A 17889-nucleotide genomic window follows, 5' to 3' on the forward strand; every position below is an offset into this window, starting at 1 on the left:
GCAGAATGACGTGCATTGGTCTCAGGACAGCCACTGTTTCCCTTTCTGTTTGGACAATCCCACTTTGCCTTATGCAACCAGAATCTGAATATGCAACTAAATGTAATTAGGCATAATGCAGCATGCACTAATGAAGCAGTTTTAAAAATAGAAAGTGACATAAACTGGGACTGACTCGTGTTTCCCAGGATGATTAAAACCATGCACTTTTTTTTTTTTTTACCTTGGAAAACCTACTTTGTGCTGTCTCTGCCAAGGTCTATACTCCATGCAAACGCCTGCCAAGTCTCTTGATTCTAGTGCCTACACGCACATAATATATATAATCAGGAAAGTCATATTCTGAAAGGGGCTGTAGTCAATATCATCTGGAAGAGACTACATTGGCTGCCCTTTGTTGTTGATCTTTGGTGGGGGGTTTTCCCCCTCTCTCTTTCTTTGAAAATAAAGTTTTTAAAATACATCTTTGGGCCCCTTCAGGCATTGCTTTCCAGTGTACATTCGGGACAATTTTTGCTCATGATGGCGTTGGGGGTGGTCCAACTTTCAATACCGTTTGCACTTGCAAACATTTTGGGGCAGAGATAACGTTTTGCTTTCAATCAGCACATGTCCTGTAATCCCCTGCTTGAAATCCTGTCACTTTTCTAAGCCACAGATAGCACAGATTGTTTGCCCTGCTTCTATTGCGCTGTAGTGCGAGAGTGTCCTTGCAGATGGCAATTGCGCAATAGCACACGGAGGAATCAACGCAGAGCGACAAATAACGTGGAATCGTGTGGACAGTGCAATTTAAGTCCACCGCTAATGCACTATTGACATGGTGCAGGATACACTAGACCCCACCCCCCCCTCCAATACAAAGCATGGGGGAGTCTTTTATTTTAGGAGCATTCATGAGTTTTTATCCCATAGATCTCCCCAACTGACATGTTTATATGAGACTTTATTGTGTGCTGTATACAAACTTAAACTGAATATTATTTCCCCCATATGTGTGAAAATACCCCCTTATCCCCAAGGGATACCCAACACTACTCAGTGCTTTTTATGCAGTTCTTTCCAAGTTTGTTCTACTAACTTTCCAAATTGTTAGCTATTTCTTTTCTTCAATGTAGGCGCTGCTGTCAACATCCTTCTCCCTCATCAAATTTCTATTTTCTGCATTCATATTCATATCCCCCTGAAGTTTTCCACAGTCCCCCCCCCCCAACATTAGATAGGAACGCACTCTAAACCCACCATGTGTATAGTTTTCTAATGGCATTGCTTTCTGCTTTCCTTATATTTATAATGTTTTAGCTTTCATCCCTTGAGATACATTGCTCCATCGTTTTATGATTTTTCGTTGTTATGTAAGAACTATTACCTGTCTCCTAGGCCTTTGTCATATCTTCGCCATCAGTCTCAGAAATTGTTCTGCGGTTCAGCATGCGCCTCTGTGTTCTCTCGTAAATTCGAGCAGGGTATTTTCAGCTGTATTTGTTTTTCAGACCACTCACTTCCCAACAGTCCTCAGCTATCCTCAGCTGGCACTTCTACTCAGTCTCTCCATTCTCTCAGTGATGTCAAGTGGGCAGCTTGCGTTCAGCTCAGCCACTTAATTCACCACCATCCATAACATTTATTGGGGACAGACCATTTCCCCCATGTTTCACATTATCAATAGAGAGCTTGTTCTCCAAATAACAATAATTTTGCTGTTCCCTTCCAGGTGACGGGCAGATTGTTTGGCCACGCAGAGGAATTCCTGGTGCCTCTGCCCAGCAACAACTTGGCCAGTCTGGTGGGATGTGCCAGATCTGGGATTTTTTGGGGGTTGTTTTGAAATTTGATTTTACAAATTTACAAATTTGAAATTTGTTTGTTTTTTTACATTTGGTTTTACAAATACAAAATTATAAACAACGAACGGAAAAAGTATCCATATAACAAGATTCCTCCTAATCCCCAGACTTCCCCCCACCCCCTCCATGGGGTGCCATTTTAAACATTTATTACTACATATTCTTCCATACTCCAGTTTTTATATCAAACCATATTATCCATGGTAATTGTTACACTACAAGTGAATCAAAATCCTGCTAATGTTTCCATCTATTTACAGTAGTCTCCTAAGTAACTCATACTTTTTCCCCATTCTTTTATAAAGCTTTTATCCTCTTGGTTTCTGAGTTTTCCAGTCAGTTTTGCCATTTCAGCATAGTCCATCAGCTTAGTTTACCACTCCTCTCTGGTAGGGACTTTGTCTTCTTTCCATCTCTGGGCTAGTAGCATCCAGGCGGCTGTTGTTCCATACATAAAAAGTATTGTCTGTTCTTTTGGGATGTCAGTACCTGTAATTCCTAATAGAAAAGCTTCTGGTTTCTTAACAAAGGATATTTTAAGCATTTTTTTCATTTCATTGTATATCATCTCCCAGAAAGCTTTTTTTACCTTACAAGGTTAAAGGTATGGGAGTTTTACATCAGGCTTGAGGAAAAGCGATTGGGAAAAGTGGGAAGCCATCTGAATTCCATGCAGAAGTCCTCTCATTCCATCCCAGTTAGGGCTGGGAATGCCCCCTGTCTGAAACCCTGGAGAGCCACTGTCACTCCAGGTAAACAGTGCGGATCAAAATGAACCAAAGCAGCAAAGGATTTGCTTTCTTCTGTCTCCTGAATTCCAGGAATGTGGTAACAGCATAACCAGATCTAACTCTCTGCTGTTCTTTCTTCCAGCTGGTAGTCCCCAATGGTGCAGGGAGCAAGAGGTAGTAAGAAGACAATCACACACCCTATTCAATTTATTTATATGCCAGCCATCTGACTGGGTTGCCCCAGCTGCTCTGGGCAGCTCCCAACAAAATATTAAAAACACAATAAAACATCAACCATTAAAAACTACTCTGATCGTTATAGCAAAAGGGGGGGAAACCCTATGTAAAATCACATAGACAAATTTTGTGCTCTACAGCGCCATCTGGTGTCGAATCTTCACAATGGCGTTGCAACAATAAAAACTGACTGAGTGTAGTTCAGTCCTCACACACTGTGCACCCAACTCCCTCTTTTTCACTGTTCATCTTTGAACCCAGTTTCTGAGTCACTTCCCCCCAGTATCTGCAAATGGGCACCCAGAGTTCACCAGTTTCAGCTACTTTGCATCACTGATAGAAGGGGACTGATGAGCTCCATAGTCTCAGTAAGCTGTAAAGAAAGTAAACATTTAGATGGACAGACAGAACAGCCAGCAGCTGCAAAAGCGCCATGCTAAACAAACGCCTTATAAGCTGCCTTCCATTCACAGAGTGGCAGCTGATAATTAGACTCCTTAATCATTTATCTGGGGTATGTTTTTTTAAGCTGATTAAATGCTTGTTCGCTGCCTGGTAATAGCTGACAAATCCCAAATATGCCAGGACAAAGCACGACTTTATGTAGTCATATTTTGGAAACGTTGTTTATGCTTCGCTCCTTTTATTAGCGCTGTTCTGTTAATGAGCAGGGTAATTGCTTACAATGGAAGATGTGGCAAAATTATGTTTGGGTGCCGGGTGGATTAGCTGAAGGCTGAGGCGAATGGAGTGCGTGGCCGCTCATATCTTGCGCTGCTGAGCAATGGCTGGTGAAAACCTTCCTCCCATTAAGACACTCCTTGCATGTTCACACTTGCAATATTCAGCCACTTCATGACTGTTGCACCAAGTGGTTACACACACCACAAAGCAATCAGGATAGATGGAACCGTCATGTCACCCAAAACACTGTGCCTTGTGGTTCATCTAGAAGATGATTATAAAAGACCTCCAGTTCCAAGGGTGGTTCCCTCTTCCCAGGAAACTCTGAAAATTGTAGTCCTGTGAAGGGAATAGGGGTCTCCTAACAATTCTCAGCACTCTTAGCAATCTTCAGTTTCTAGAATTCTTTGTAGAAACTGTTTAAAGTGGTATGATCACATGTATTTGCTAGCCATTGACCTTGACAACTCTTTTTGCTGTTGTTGTATTTTGTTTTCATGGCATTTTATGTTTTCTTGAAATGGATGTTTCCTTGTATGCTGCCTTGACATTTTATGGGGGGACAGCCTATAAATATTTTTCTAAATAAAGGCTCCAATTTATGGTTTCCAACAGATAAACTGAGAATTAAAGTAATGCTAATATAGAGTATAATTATACTAAAACCTTTTACCCAATGGGGAAAAAAATAGTTTGAACTAAAACCTTCAAGTGTCTCCAATAATAACTGTGCAGCTACTGTATAGCATATAATGCTATTCTATACATCACAAATGGATAAATGTCTTGCAAGAGAACATTTCTTGATCAGAGCAAGTTGTTAAACTAGGTAAGAACAATTCTGAAGAATGTTTCCCTTGGAACATCATATAAAAGAAGTTTCAATATACAGTGGTATCTCAGGTTACAGACACTTCAGGTTACAGACGCTTCAGGTTACAGACTCCGCCAACCCAGAAATAGTACCTCGGGTTAAGAACTTTGCTTCAGGATGAGAACAGAAATTGTGTGGCAGCGGCGCAACAGCAGCGGGAGGCCCCATTAGCTAAAGTGGTACCTCAGGTTAAGAACAGTTTTAGGTTAAGAACGGATCTCCAGAACGAATTAAATTCTTAACCTGAGGTACCACTGTATAATAGATTACATTCTCCACCTATTTCTAATTACAGGTGCAAATCTCTTGGGAGACAAGAATCCATATCTACATGGGAAAATGTAGGCATAATTCTTAAAAAGCCCCATGTGGAAGGATATAGTCAGTTCTTCTAAATATCTAGATCTTTGATGGTCCTTTTGAGAGAGCAGATGTCAATGGGAAGATTTATATTCTTGTGACAACCTTTGTCTTCCAGCTTGCTTTTCATGTATCCTGTCCCTTAGTTCTTCTTTATCGAAGTGATCCAAAAACGCTTTGGGCAGATTAAACATCTGTAGCAGATTTTGAATAATGTCACTATGATTCTCCATGTTTCTTGTGCAGATCCCACAGCGGTGCAACCTCAGGTTCTGCTGGTACAAGGGGACTTCAGCTGCAATCCTAACTATGCCTACTCAGAAGTCGATTCCACTGAATTCAATGGGACTTACTCCCAGGTAAGTGAAGTTAGGATTCCAGCCTTAGCTGGTATCCTGTTCTCACCCAGCCAATGTAAATTGAAGACAGGATTGCACTATTAATTTAGTCAGTGGCTAGACTTGCTTAATTATTCAAGAGTAGTTTGGTTGACTTCTATATTGTATATCTATTCTATATGTTTTCCTATCTATTCTATATGTTTTCCTGAGTTGTTAAGGTTTTGTTTTGTTTTGTTTTTGCCATGAGTGATGGCCATTGCTCAAAAGGGGCAGTGGAGCCATACCTGAAACAGTTCCCACTTGAAAGATGGTGCCAATGTTTGCTAATTTTCAAATAAATACAAATACGTTTTTCCTTCCAAAACTCAATCTGGGGGTGGATGAGAGTTTTAAATACATCTGCTCCATTAGAATTTTGTTTACATAATTACCATTCTGCTGCTGGGAAGCAGCTGCTTCTAGCTGCAGGTGCAAAATCCTGGATAACGCTTTCACACCAACGGGTTTTTAAAAATAAAATAAAATAGTGATGCTAGCATTAATAATTTAGGAACTCGGGATTTAATCTTGTGCCCAGGAAGGCAAACATGCTTCGTTCTACTAAAGCCAATCAGCTGTAGCCCTCATGACTGGGTGCAAAATCACAACCCAACTCTCGAAACCAAAACACTGGATCCTCTTTTTAAAAAGATTTCTGCTCTGTACATTGATCTATTCTATCTACCTGCTTATAAACACCTGTGTCCCTCTTGGTGTAGTGGGCTGCATTTGCCTTTCCATCCCTACCTCTTCATACTTTGCATTCGTTTCTATAAACTGGGCTGGCGGTAAATGATTTCATCCAAGCAAGGAGGAGAAAAGGCTGTCTTGAAGCCCCTGTAAATGGTGCATCTGAGCTATCTGTGTACTGAGGCAGGTGGAATATGGACCTTCTCAGCATCGTTTCGGTGTCTAGGGCACTCCTATGCATTGAAAACAGGAATTCTGACTGGACTGCACACACACATACACACTCCTTGAAAATCTAATATCAGATTTGGCCTTGGTCCTAGCTGATCTGGAACATCATTTTATCTGATAAAGATACATTATTGCTTCAGCTCCATATTTATTGGGCCTAGCAACATTATTAGTATTGGGTTTTTGTTCGTTTAGTCGGTTGGTTTTTGCAATCACTGTGTGGTGTGGAAAATGGGAAGCTGGAGGACTTAACACATCTGTTGACACCACTCCCTGAAGAAAAAGAGAGAGTCAATGGGCATTTGGATATGCTAATCAATTGTAAGATAATACTTCTTTTAACTGCTGCATTGGCTGGTATGAGCTTGTAAACTGAGGGCCAAATTGATGTGAAGTTAATTTGGTCTTTGTATTCAGAGAGCATAATTTTTTTAAAAAAAAATGAAAACAGTCGTCTCAGTGGGAGGGCTAATAATTATCAAGGAGAAAGATTTTTAGCCCAGGGGTAGCTAAGCTGTGGTCCAACAATATCTGGAGGACTCTATATCTGAACTCTAACTGGCATTGACCCCAGGCAGCATGGAATGATGGGATCTGTAGTCCAGCAACATCAAGAGGACCAGAACTTAGCCACCCATAGCTTAGCATTTTTCTCTGCTGCTGCTGTACTGATGAAAATCTCTCCTCTGAAGCTGCTATTTTCCATCAGAGGAAATCCTCCATTGGTGCCAATGAGGAATTTCCTTCCAACGCAAACAGCAGCTTTGGATATTTTTGTCAGGACCACGGCAAAGGATGAAAGAGTTAAATTGTTCCTCTCCACCTGCTACAATTCCAATAATTCCCCCCACCAAATAACTGATCCTTACAATTTTTTAAAAAATCTGGTGATAAATGCAAAGGTGAATTTAATATCAATCTAGTTTGGCCCCAACTAAGTATTTGTTATTTTCATTCATCCACACTGTCTCATATCTTGCTTGTTCACTCCATGGTAATTCCCACTGTCTTCAGTCAATCAGAATTTCTTTTCAGTAAGTATGCATGGGATTGTAGCCTAAATAGATTAGATGCAATATTTCTGTCTTTTTCCAGGTCTGAATCTGGCCTAATTTACCCTCCTAAACACAGACAAATTCATATCTCACGCTACCGTCTCCCTTGAGTTTAATTTATTCACTGTGGTATATTCTAATTACAGTTCAATCCTTAGAGCAGAAATGTGCCTTTGAGTGCATCAGACATGCATTTTGCAAAGAGTGGAAGGCACTTTCTAATGACCTTCAGTGGAGCTGAGAGTGGTGAACATATATCAAGTAGGGAGCCTTCCTCAAGGGACACGAAAGCCACATTCATTATTTTGTGAGAGAATCTTTGAAGCAATGGAAATGGTGCGATGCATTAGCTGTATATTAACTTGATAATATCAAACACAAAACTGTGTTAATTCAGAAACAAAATGCATTACAGCGCATATGGGGTGTGTGTGTGTGGAAACAACTCTGTATCCCCCAAAGTGAAAACACTCAGCTCATCACAAAGCCAGCCGGCTTTCTGAATGCCCAGTGCAGTGTTCATAGAACCTTTGCTGTGGATCAAAAGCTCATTGCCAGAAAACATCACACCACCCGGGCAAGATTAAGAGAACTGCTCCTGATCTCCTTTGTTAATTATAATGATCACATTCTCAGTGGGATCTAAATCAGGGGTAGGGACTCTAGGACTCTCCAGGTGTTATAGGACTCCAGATTCCATCAGCTGCAGCCGGTACAACCAATGATCAGAGGTGATGGGAGATGAAGTCCAACAACATCTAGAGGCCACAGATTCGCCATTCCTGATCTAAGTGAATTTAACACAACGCTGTGATAATTACATTACTGCAGTGTGAAATTAGAAGACTGGCAAGGCCAACCACCATACTCCACAAGAATCTTCCAGCTAGAGATGTATCCATGCTATATCTAAGGATCAGATCAGACATGCATGCAGGTCATTGACTAATGAGACTCATATCTGAATGGGCCACCACAGATACAACACAGAGAATGCTCTTATTTCCCTAAACACCATGTTCTTTTTCCAATGGTGTTCATTCACAAATTCAGCTGCCAGCCATTGGATTGGAGCAAACTACATTTATTGTTCTTAAGGCCCACTGACCAATGGGAACTCATTGATTTCAAAGGAACTTCAGTTCAGCTAAATTAGTCTGGATTCAGCCCGCTAAATGTACAATCATCAAGTTAAAGGTATCGTGTTATACAGATGGACATGCTAAGCAGGCCTTAGATAAAGTGATGAATAGTACTTAGATTCACATTGCCAGATTACCTGACAGCCAGACCAGCTTGTCCCATATCTGTTGACTTCCATTGACAAACACTTCCAGGGGCATCCACATAAACATGTTTAAATAAGGCACTTGCAGCTATTGCCACAAGTCGTCTGAAACCCCAACTGCATATTGTTATAGCAGTTCCCACGACAGCTTTCATCCCTAGCACATTTGGGCAATATTTACCTAAGTTTCCCTTTAAAGGGCTGTCAGTTGTTGCAAGACCCGATAGCCCATGCAAGCCTGTTGGTTTCAAGCCACAAAGGCATGGAAGCACAGTAGTGATCAAGGATTAAAAATGCTTCTTGTTTGAATCTAATAGCAGCAAACTATCTTTGGAACATCCCACTGCTATAGGGATAGGAGGGAGGGACCCAGTACTGAAGCACCGCTCCCTGAGTAACTGCCACGCCAAATACATAATCTTCTTGATATTCCACCCCGTTTTGCCAAAGATGTATAAGGAAACTACTAAATCACAATCAAGTGCAGACTTCAGTTAGGCTTGCCCTCTACCTCTTCAAGATCCCCACTCCTCAAAGAGGACATGGAGATACAAGGGCTCAGTCATACTTGTTGGTGCCAGTACAGTGGTACCTCGGGTTAAGTACTTAATTCGTTCCAGAGGTCTGTTCTTAACCTGAAACTGTTCTTAACCTGAAGCACTACTTTAGCTAATGGGGCCTCCTGCTGCCACTGCGCCGCCGGAGCACAATTTCTGTTCTCATCCTGAAGCAAAGATCTTAACTTGAAGCACTATTTCTGGGTTAGCGGAGTCTGTAACCTGAAGTGTATGTAACCCGAGGTACCACTGTAGTCTGCTACTTGGGAACTGTCCTTGGTACTGCAGCCCATGTCCTGACCTCTGATTCAGATTTTTGGCTTCTCCCTTCCTGAGCATCTCCTGTTCATTGAGAGGACCATTCTTACAGAGTAGAATCATAGAATTGTAGAGTTGGAAGGTACCCCGAAGGCCATCTAGTCCAGCCCCCTGCAATGCAGGAATCCTGCTCTGGGTGGACTCAAGTCACCAACTTTCTGGTGAAGAGCCAGACACACTGACCCATTGTGCTGCCTGCAGCTTGCCTTTTCCCTCCTGCTAGCTTGTTGCATGAGGTCAGCCTGGCCGTAACCCAGGGTTCTGATCTGCTAGTATAGGGCAGGTCCAACTATAAAGGTTTAGAAGGGAAGTCCATGCGTTTAGCAATCTTCCACGTCCGCTTCACTTTATATATACTTCAACATAATTGAGACGGATGCCCATCACTGGCAACAAAAGCTCTCATAGAATTCGGAGCATATGGTTGTGAAGAATAATTTCAAGTGGATCTAATTTCCTTGGAAACCGATGTCAGGTTTTTATTTATTATGCAGACAGTGACATCTGCTGGTAAAAGTTTAGAAACGACTCAGTAATACTTCATCTTCCACCCGTAAAAGACAATTGCTTTTGTTTTGCCAGCATCGTGAGATTCCATTGAATAATTAACTTACTTTTCACCCGCCATGGGAACCATGGCAAACATCACTTCCACCCGAAGAGTGTTGGGAGTTTGTAAGATATCTAGAAGTGGAACAATTTTTTTTTTAAAAAAAGATTAGGCTTGGCTACACAAACTATATTCTTAAGCACTATAGAACTGACAGTGAAAAGCCTTGGAGAAAATGCTGTTGGGGGAAAAGATTTTGCTTGTGCTATTTAAACTGGAAGGGAAAGGGAGAACAGAGGCTTGTCTCACACAAATTTACCACCACCATCATTGTTACCCTGTGCTTCTGATCGTGCTGCCTCCTTGTCCACTTGCCTGTCTCTGTCTGAACCAGCAGAGTTACCAGTGGAATCAGTGATGATCTAGGTCCCTCTGTCTCCCCTGCGTCTTTGCTGGTTTGGCAGTTCCCAAGACCACATAACACTAGTCCTGAAAGACCTGCATTGGCTCCCAGTATGTTTCCAGGCACAATTCAAAGTGTTGGTGTTGACCTTTAAAGCCCTAAACGGCCTTGGCCCCAGTATACCTGAAGGAGTGTCTCCACCCCCATCGTTCTGCCCAGACATTGAGGTCCAGCTCTGAGGGCCTTCTGGCAGTTCCCTCCCTGAGAGAAGTGAGGTTACAGGGAACCAGGCAGAGGGCCTTCTTGGTAGTGGCACCCGCCCTGTGGAAGACCCTCCCACCAAATGTCAAAGGAAAAAACAACGACCGTGGTACCTCGGGATGCGAACAGGATCCGTTCCAGAGCCCCGTCCGCATCCCGAATGGAATATAAGATGCGACAGCATGTCTGCGCGTGCGCGGGTCGCGTTTCATTGCTTCCGAGCATGCTCGTGATGTCATTTTGAGCAACTGCGCATGCGCGAGCAGTGAAACCCAAAAGTAACACGCTCCATTACTTCTGGGTTGCCGCAGAGCGCAACTTGAACATGCTCAATCCGAAGCACATTCAACTCGAGGTGTGACTGTATCTGACTTTTAGAAGACATCTGAAGGCAGCCCTGTTTAGGCAAGCTTTTAATATTTGATGAATTATTGTATTTTAATATTTTGCGGGAAGCAGCCAAGAGTGGCGGGGAAACCCAGCCAGATGGGCAGGGTATAAATAATAAATTCTTATTCTTATTCGTATTATATTGCTCATCAATCGTCCTGCTCTGATTACTTTTTGAGTCAGGCTCCAGCCACACCTGGTGCTGGTGATGGACAGATTATAGTCAAATTGTGTCCCCCATCCCTCAGCCTTCTAAAAGGGAGCAGGGCTAAGGGGTCCATCACAAGAGGTCAGAGATCCAGCTCTCTTCTGTCATCCTAAGCACTGGCTAGGTTGCACTGCAAGCAAAGGTATTTAACAGAAATAAACCAAGGAAAAGGTTACCCCATTCTCACGGAAGACAACATTTTCACAGGCTTCCTTCTGAGTGAACATGGTTGTGATCAGGGCTGCTTAAAGGTCTAGCCACAAATTCTCCCTGATATAGCTAGAAATAGTCCAAAGCACATAACATAGGAGGATGATTTGCTTATTCCTATGTTAAAGGGGGGAGCCTCTAGCATACCATGCAAAGTACATTAACTTGATATCGGACTTGTATTATTAGATGCGGTCTAATTTTGAACCTAACAGGAAAGCTTACTTGCCAGCTATACTGATTGAACCAATAATATGCTGGCTCACTGGAAACATCACTGAGGCTGAAAATGTCCATTCCTCCAAAGATTTCAAGGCAGTGTATGTGGGAATCCTAGACAGTTACTGATCAGACCCACTGCAATTTAATTCCATGCCTTCAGACCATGCCCTGGGCCATGTTACTTTGGGGAATGAAATATTTGTGCTGGAACATAATTCTTCCCTTTTTACATCTGGCAAGGATCAATATATGTTGGGTGATTTAGGGCCTCCCTAGACATCCTCTTTATTGCACATTCAGGATTTGTGCTCGTGATGATATTGGGGCAGTTACATTGCTTCATTTCCAATCAGTGCATATCCTGTAACTTCCTGCTGAAATACCGTAACTTTTTAAACCATGAATGTTCTGGTTAATTTATTGTCCCACCCAGTGTGGTGTAGTGGTTAGGAGCGATAGACTCGTAATCTGGTGAACCGGGTTTGATTCCCTGCTCCTCCACATACAGCTGCTGGGTGACCTTGGGCTAGTCACGCTTCTCTGAAGTCTCTCAGCCTCACTCACCTCACAGAGTGTTTATTGTGGGGGAGGAAGAGAAAGGAGATTGTTAGCTGCTTTGAGACTCCTTGGGGTAGTGATAAAGTGGGATATCAAATCCAAACTCTTCTTCTCTTCTTCTCTTCTTCTTCTTTTGTTTTTAAATAAATAATATTAAATAAATTGGGTCAATTTGCAAAGTTACAAGAAAGGAGATTCCGACTAAACATCAGGAAGAACGTTCTGGCCGAAAGAGCTGTTCGGGAAGTTGTGGAGTCTCCTTCCTTGGGTGTTTGAAAGCAGAGGTTGGATGGCCATATGTCAGGGGTGCTTTAGCTGAGATTCCTGAAAAGCAGGGGGTTGGACTTGATGACCCTTGCGGTCTCTTTCAACTCTGTGATTCTAGGATTCTATGAATTTACCGCTTGTGTAAAAAGAGAAGTGGACACTGCAGGTGTTGCAGTGGACTACTCTGTGTTATTTAGTTCAAGAAAATACAGCAGCGTGTGGAAAATACAGTCGTACCTTGGAAATCGAACGGAATCCGTTCCGGAAGTCCATTTGACATCCAATATGTTCGAAAACCTAAGCACGGCTTCTGATTGGCTGCAGGAAGCCCTGTTGGACATTTGGCTTCCAAAAATAGTTTGCAAACAGGAACAGTCACTTTGTGACGTTTGGGAGCCAAAACATTTGGAAACTAAGCTGTTCAACTTCCAAGGTATGACTGTACAAGAGAAAAAATGTGATTGACATCTGAAACGAGTATAAGATTGTTAGTTTATTATAAGAGGAAAACATTACAATAACATTATTATAAGGTTAGTTTTTTAAAAATATATATATATTTTGTTAGACACTCTAGAGCCCTTTAGAACAGCAAAAATGTGTTAGCAATGTGGCAGTAGTGAGGAAGCACTGCAGAACAAGTTGAAGCAGACTAAATCCGCCACTGAGGTACAATTACTTCGTAAGGAACATGTTGCAGAATACACCCACAGTAAAACACCAGTCTGGAGGGGTCTTTGACTGAAGCCAAAGCTGACCTAGTTTGTAATCACTAGGAAAAGTGGTTCCGGGTTTAGCTCAAACCCGTATTACTTCTGTCCACACTCATGAAATCTCCACACCAATGATTTTGCTGTTTTTTCACCCTGAATCCTATTCCACCACAGCTTAGCTCCCTCCCTTATTCTTATTTAATCAATACACATAGGATAATGAAGTACAAGATGCCAGCATGGGTGTAATGAAGGCAAATTCCCTTCATTTTTTGGTGTATCAATGTATATCAATATTTTAATCCTTACGGTGTAGTTAGTGATCCAAATCAAAGGCTACACATTTTAGAAGCGTCTGTTTCTTTGGATGAAATGAAAAGTTCCTTTCATGCCCGAGAGAGCAATTACTGCATCATCCACAGAGAAGTGGAGTCCTTAATAATCAGCCGCCATAATGATGATCAAGTAATTAACTTGTTTCTCTCTTCAGCCAGAGAGGGAGAGGCATTTTTAAAGAAATTGGAATGCGCAGCTGAAGTTATTTCTCTGGCAATAAATCAGGAGAAGTGAGGAAATTATCCATAGCATGCCCCCCCCTTTGTGCGTTATCCGTATGATAGGGGCTCCATCATGATAACTGGGTTGTTGGGGTACACTGATGTCTGGACCACTGGTGTTGGGAATGCCAAGGGAAAACATGGAGAAGATGGGTGGGAGTGGGGGTGTCATAAATAATCTGATAGCTCCAGCAGTCTTGAAGAAGGGAAAGGGAGCGTGGTGCATCCTGTTCTGGCACCCAAGGAGAAGGTGAAAAGGAGATCTGAAGGTCATAGAGAAGAGGCCACTCTGCTCTCCTCCTAAAGCTTCCACTTGTTCTACCATCAGAATGTCCTACCATAAACCAGGCCCCCACCTGACATATAGAAATATCAAATGAGTCTCTTCTCTCCATCACAACTTGACTCTGAGCTTAGAACGAATGTTCCCACTTACTGCTATACGTTTATCAGGAAAGATACACACTGTGATGGCCTGGGATTTGGACTCGGAGGCTGAACCTGAGGGATCCCAGCCTGCACAGGATTCCCCGCCTCCAGAACCAGCTGAGCCGGGGCTGGGGCTTGAGCCTGAAGGGTCCTCACCTGTGCTGGATCCTCAGGTGCAGGCACCAGCTGAGTCTGCTCTGGCTCCTGAGGGGATGGAGGACCCATTGCCTGCAGGTGCTCCACTCTCAGCCCCGTCAGGGGAAGCTGAGGTTGCCTCTGGGTCCGACAACCCTCCAGCCTCTCCTGAGCTGCAGAGGCTCAGGGCAGAGAGGCGGAGGGAACTAAGTTACCGCAGGAGGAGTGCTCACCTCCAGGCCAGGAGAGGCAAGTCACCTGTGGACTGGGGCTGCCCTATGCCTCGGGGCAAATAAAAGCCAGCCAGCCCTAGTCCCAAGTTGTGGGAGCAACATTGTTGGTAGCCAGTTCCTGCCTGCACCCTGTCCTGCCGGAGCACCTGACCTCACCCGACTCCCTGCCTTGGACCCAGCTTCAGCTTTGACAGACTGCCTTGACGGACTGCCTCCATACTGCACCCCTGACCTCGGGCTGGACTCGGACCTCACCTCACAATTAACCCACGGGACCAGCACACACACACACACACACACACACACACACACGAGTTATTGGTAGAATTCAATGATAAGTATGTTTCTTATTTTGCTTTCTTTCCTATTTTTCCATCAGCGTTCTACTTTCTATTCTTCTTTTCGCCCGCTTGGCTGCTGAAAGCACTGTTAATGAAAATGTATCTGCTGTGATCATAACAGTGCCTTTTAAGTTGTGGTTTCAAAGTTGCAGCGCAGCTAATGAGCACTCAGGAGGTTGGCTCTTGAGAAGGAAGGAAGCTCTTATTAATTGCATTAGGACTCAGCTGACACCAAATTTTCACAAAGCTAGAAAGTGGAGCTCCGTCATTCCCAAAGTAACACGGCGTCTTCTTTTTGGTAGGGAGAGTACCTGTCCTATGCCTGGTGCACATTAGTCGTACCTACACTGCAGTCTTGAATTAGATCAGGGATGGGGAGCCTGTGGCCCTCCAGATGTTGTAGGACTGCATCTCTCATCATCCCTGACCATTGGCTGCAGTCCAACAACAACAGAGCACAGATACAAGTTGAATCTTATAGCTGGTGTATGCCCCTTACTCAAGGTAAAAGGTAAAGGGACCCCTGACTATTAGGTCCAGTCGTGACCAACTCTGGGGTTGCGGTGCTCATCTCGCTTTATTGGCCGAGGGAGCCGGCGTACGGCTTCCGGGTCATGTGGCCAGCAGGACTAAGCCACTTCTGGAGAACTAGAGCAGTGCACGGAAACGCCGTTTACCTTCCCGCCAGAGTGGTACTTATTTATCTACTTGCACTTTGACGTGCTTTCGAACTGCTAGGTTGGCAGGAGCAGGGACCGAGCAACAGGAGCTCACCCCGTCGTGGGGATTCGAACCACCGACCTTCTGATTGGCAAGTCCTAGGCTCTATGGTTTAACCCATAGCACCACCCGTGTCCCATCCCCTTACTCAAAGCAGAGGATAAATAAGGCTTGTTTTCAGGATTTACCAGTTCTGCCCCTAATTCCGGAGAGCTAACTCCAGTTATTTGATACAAAGAAGAAACTCTGCACATGCTCAGATGCACGCTCAGTTGCATTCCCCCCACCCTTCTCCTTCCAGGGACAAGTGCTTCCAACAGGGAAGTTGGGGCTGCGTTTCCTGCCTCTGACTGAAGCTCTGCTGCCAGGTAAAGGATTAATTTGAAACACATGTGTAGGTGGGTATGCAGTAGACATGGCAACAGATTATTTTTTATGCCAAGGTTAGCCAGTGCTTAGGTACTTCACAAGGACAGGGTGGAAGCTGCAAGGTCACATTCCTTTTTCCTTATCTCATTCCTATCCAGGCTAAAAAAACCTTGCTTCATTCTGGGGTGTGGGCAGGCTATGGGCCTGCCAAGGATGCCCAGCCCAAACATGTACAGGCCAGGCTTCAGCTTTGTTCACCTGTCAGAGCCAAAAGTTCAGCCAGCCGAGCACAGAGGCTGCTGATCCTGTCTCGCTCTCGCTCTCACTCCTGCTCTGTGTGTGTGTGTGTGTGTGTGTGATTTCTCTGGTGAAAACAGGGACATTGTTGTTATTGTTGTTGTTGTTTTGTTATTATTATTATTATTATTATTATTATTATTATTATTATTATTATTACCTTGCCCATCTGACTAGGTTGCCCCAGCCACTCTGTGCAGCTTCCAACATATATAAATGTAATAAAACATTAAACAGAAAAAAACCTTCCCTCTACAAGGCTGCCTTCAGATGTCTTCTAAAGGTCGTATGGTTATTTATCTCCTTGGCTCAGGGGGTCGCATAACTCAATACCCTCCAAAATTTCTACGATGAAAATAGGGGCGTCCTAAGGAAAAGCGGGACATTCCGGGATAAAATCAGAAACCAAGACGGCTTCTGTAAATCCAGGAAAACAGGGACACTTAGAGGGCCTGGAATTCAGCTGAGGCAGGCACACAAGCAGGTGTGGTGTCAGAAACTGACATACACACTCAGGGCCCATTGGGTTTGATGTTTGCCTGGGCCTCTCCTGCCACCCCTTTGGCATTGCTGGTGGCGAAGGTGTTAGCCTTGACCTTGTAATATATCTGATCGGTGCCATGTTTTATTTCCCATGATGCTGTGTTTTATACTTCCTTCATGTGGGACCTGAAGTGTCTCACAGAGTAGGACGGAACTGCTCTGCCAGTTTCCCAGCAGCTAGGTTGTCACTTACAGGAAGGAAGAGGGGTGAGATGGTGGGAGGTCTGGATGGTGCAAACACACGGGCAGAGCCAATCCTGTTGGTGTGTTTGCACTGTGCCAATCTCCTCTCCCCCTTTCTCGGAGACTGCATGTGTTACAAAGCTGTATGATGCCTGGCTCTGTGAAAGCACGTAAGCCAGAACCATAAGTTAGGCAATATATAGACTACAGGCTCCCTTTATTCCTGTGTTGCTTGGGGCCTCTCATCCATAAACCATGGCTAAATCTAAGTAGTGATATCCCCCCCGCTTCACAGCCAAAGTGCAACACAGATCCTGATCTGTAGGAAACATCATTGCCTGCTCTCCTTCATCAAAGCCTAATGTGGCCAAGGATGTAAATGAAGTTACCCCCTTTTGTTAAGCGTAGGACATATTCCCAATTGGAAACAATAAGAGTGAAAAACAATTTACAGTTGGCATGCTGCTTCCTGAGCATCCAGAGATTGCTAGGGATGACGGAGCAACCAGCTGCTTTGCAAATTTGCACTGTGCTGTAAATCAGAAATGAAGTGCAAATGCTTTTGGTGTCACAGGTCTGCTGCCTCTTACGCCTTTCGGATTTTTTAATATATATTTTTAAATGGCTTTGGACGCGAAAAGCATAATTGGGGCACGGAGCCAAGTTCTTTCCCCATGTATTTCATTAACTTTTTGGCTCACGAAAAGTCATGCTATATTAAACTTGACACTATGTGATCTGTAGTGAGAAAGTGTAGTTGCACAGTAAGAAGCACCACATAGCAGTAATTGGATTAACTTGACTATTGTGTTACATTTGTCTGAGGAGGTATAGCCTTAAGACCCTGTGAAATGATTACAATTGCTTGTACAGTTATCACCACACAGGCTCAATCTTAGAGTATTTACTGTAAATGGATTACAGTGGGTGATTTTGGATGGGGAGGGGAAGCATGAATGACCCATGCTTCTAAATTCCCATCTGCAGCTCAGAGATGTGTGTATCTCACAGATTTGGACAAGACCCAGAGGTGTAGTAAGAGGAAGCA

This window comes from Podarcis pityusensis, assembly GCF_964106645.2.
Source record: "Podarcis pityusensis genome assembly, chromosome: 4".
Lineage (NCBI taxonomy): Eukaryota > Metazoa > Chordata > Lepidosauria > Squamata > Lacertidae > Podarcis > Podarcis pityusensis.